Genomic DNA, 3,531 nt, shown 5'->3' with positions numbered 1-3,531 from the left:
ATTGAGCACTGGTGGCCACTGTACTTCCCTCACCGCACAAGACCACACCTAAAAGTTGGACTCATTTGATTGTCCGGTCTGGGCCCTGGCAGCCAGACCACACCTCTGGGGTCTGGGGACATTTCTGAAGGAAAGGGATGTCCTGGGGCAGGAAAGGGGACACTCGCGCTGTATAATGTTTCTCATCCCTCTGGGGCCAAAGGCGGTGGGCCCAAAGGTGTGGGGCCTCCTGGAGATTCCTGGGCTCCTGGAGACAGACTTGCTCCCTTCCACATGGAGCCCTGCTAGGAGCCAGGCAGACAGGGTGAAGTCAGGTTTGGGGCCATGAGCTTTACAACTAGCAACTTCTAGGAGCAGCTGTAAATTAATTTCTTTGTACATGTACTACTCCAGGCCTTCAGTAAAATTGTCTTAAAACACCAGCTCTGTTGTAGCTGAGTTCGAGGAGGGAGACCCTTGCTTGCGTCCAGGACTGAGATGAAACAGTAAGCGGAAGGCAGATGCAGTAGCCTGGAGAATCCAATCATGAGATGGCAGGTGGTGACCCCCAGGTGGTGGAGCTGTGGCCTGGGGCAGAATGTCTGGGTGGGTCAGGCAGTAAGAAACAATCAGAGGGTGCTAGTGGATGCGTTTGGATTCCACTGGGGAGCTCAGAAATCCTTGGAGGGGAATTCCTTGGAAACACTGACCCCCGTTGCCACCAGAGATGGATCCTTGGGCAGCTCTGATTGGGTTATTAAAGGAAAGGTGACCCTTGCAATCTGGAAGACGGGAGGCATTTGGGTCACTTGTTGTCACTTAGATAGTGTGCATCTGTCCATTCTCATTTCACAGTGAACGCTCAGTCATTCTCACCTGACCATCTAAAACCCTGGGTTGAAAGGCACTTACTCTCTGACATTGCTCAAGGGAGGGCCCTGAACCAGTAGCAGCCAACAGACCACGGTGGCCAGACCCTGGTAGCAGGGGTGGTGTGGGTGCCTATTACTTAGAGCAAGGCTGGATGACAGGTGTTCCTGCCTGGGACCCCTCTGCTCACCCCAGGGCCTGCCAGGCTGCTACCCCACCTCAGCTTGCAGTCCCCTGACCCAGCTGGACTCTCTTCTATCAACCTTATTTTTTAGGCAAAGTACACAGTAGTGGTTCTGGGAACTGCAATTTCCCCATTTTTTACTTCGCTTCTTTCCTGCAATGCAGCCTGTGGAAGAGACTTTTTCTCTCTTTTTCCACTCCAACTTCCCCCACCCTCCATCTCCATTATGGTTTTTTTTTTTAAAGTTGTTTATCTCATTTCTTCTTTTTCTAATAGGACTAATATAATACATGCCCACTGTAGAAACTTAATATCTTTTAATTTAAGAGACTATAAGCTTACAGAAGCCTGCAAGGCATTGCAAGTGGGGGCTTTGTCTTTGTGTGGCCCAACAAAGGGCCACTTGCTGCTGTGTCGGGAGGCGGGGAGGGGACAGTGAGGGGGAGTCTTTATAGTGCTATAGCCACATTCACTTGATGCCAGGAGAGCAGAGGTGCAGCCACTAGGGGGTGCTCAAGTCTCTGGACTGAATGGCAGTGGTAGTGGCCCGGCTTGGCAGGAAGAGGGCGCTGTGGAGCCAAGCACTGAGCACTGACACTGGGCCTATCAGTCATACCTTGAAGGCTTCTCCTTGGAAGACCCACAGGGTTTGCTGCAAACCTTCCTCTTGGTCCCAGGGTGCCCCACTAGCAAGTTCTACCATCTCTTGAACCTTTATAATGTTCAGGGCCTGAAGGCATCTGGGTAGGGTGCTTTAAAAACATAATCGAATTGAATCTTCACAATAGCCCTGTTAGAGAGATGTTATTCCCATTTTATTGAAGGGAGCAAACTGACGCTTTGGCAAGGCTGAGAAAGTTGCTCAGAGTCAAGATCATCCAGTGAGCAAGGAGTGGAGCTGAGACTCTCCTCTCACACCACTGACCCCAAAGACCAAGCCACAAACCACTTCCCTGTGTTGCCCCCAGAGGAGCTGGGCTGAAAGCACCACACTCCCTAAGGGGGACCGGAAGGTTTGGCCACAGCAGCAGGAGCCCCAGTAGCTCTGCCCAGGTGTTAGCTGCCTGGGGACCTGCCATTTCACAGGTGTTGCCCTGGTTTCTTCAGAGGCCCATTAGGCCTGACCAGGAACTGGGGACTTATCTTCAGGTTAACTCTGATTGGGGGTGCTGGCATATAGGGCGTGGTGTGGGGTGTGGTGTGTGGCTGCTCACCCTGGGGTCCTCGTGTCTGAGCCCGTGACCCCGGAGCTGTGAGGGCTGTTTGCACGCTCAGGGGCCGCTCCAGGCATGGGTGTTCCTGGCTCGTCTGCCAGGTGGGGTGGGAGTCTTGATGTGTCCTGCCTCCAGCGAGGAGGAAGGGGCTGCATTGCTCCAGGAAGGCTTGTATCTATGCACCCTGAGGCTCTTGTGCACGGAGCACAGTAACAGGAGGCTGTTCTGCAATGGGGGCGTGGGGTAGGGATGGGAGTGCCCTCTAGGGAATAGGGAAGCCCGGGGCAGGTCTTGTCAGTCTAAACTTCCTGTGACGCCCCAAGGCCAACAGAACCGACTTCTTAGAACTGGAAGTACAGACCAAATGAGCCAAAAGAGGAACTTGCAGATCACTTTATCTGATAGCCTCATTTTACAGATGAGGAAACTGAGGCTTACGGGAGCTGTGATGTATCTAAAGTGACAAAACCAGTGAGCGGCAGAGGTGAGCAGGCACCCGACTCACCACACCCGCGGGCCACACGAGGTCATCGCTGCAGTGACCCTGGCTCTCCTCCCGCCTTATTACAGACTGAGTCCATCTCTGCCCCATGTCGGCCCTCTACCCGAGGATCAGTGAATTGCTTTCTCTCTTTATCACAATGGTTTACAAAGTACACCTCTTTCCTGGAACACTGAGAGATGAGAAGGGTACATATTGTGACACCCACCCCACCCCACCCCACCCCCGTTGGGACATGAGAAATCTAAGATTCAAGGGTGTGTGATGACTAAGGAGTGGGGGAGCAGACACAGGCACCCAGGCCTCCTGACTCCCACGCCATGTGGATAGGAGCTAGCTTGCCTACTCTGCAGAACCACCTCAGTTGTCTCCGGGAATGGATCCTCTGGAGTTGTGCAGTGTACAGCCTGTGCGACTGTATCGTCAGCATCCCTCAGCCCCGCCTCTGTGTCTGGCCCAGGGCCCTAAGTGAGGCAGATGCCCAATAAATGCGAGCAGACGCAGAGGAACCACATTCAGAGGTAGTTCTCTTTTCTTCCCTTTCCTTCTTCCTTCCTGAATCGGTTTGCTTACCCGCCACTTTAATGTCTCGTGTTTTCCACTGAATTTTTCATTGGGAAGAAGCACATTGAGAGATGGGAAGTACACACTTTGCTGGGCCTCAGCTTTGATGAAACTTTGATGCTGACACTGAGGAAGCAGATGCTGCAGCACACTGGGGGGAGGGGAAAGCAGAGGGGGGAGGGAGAAGTGTGTGCAGGGGGAGGACCGGAGGAGGGGCG

Source organism: Hipposideros armiger, unplaced genomic scaffold (genome assembly GCF_001890085.2).
Source record: "Hipposideros armiger isolate ML-2016 unplaced genomic scaffold, ASM189008v1 scaffold_373, whole genome shotgun sequence".
NCBI classification, from domain to species: domain Eukaryota; kingdom Metazoa; phylum Chordata; class Mammalia; order Chiroptera; family Hipposideridae; genus Hipposideros; species Hipposideros armiger.
The sequence above is the reverse complement of the archived record's forward strand: the minus strand, read 5'-3'. Positions refer to the sequence as shown.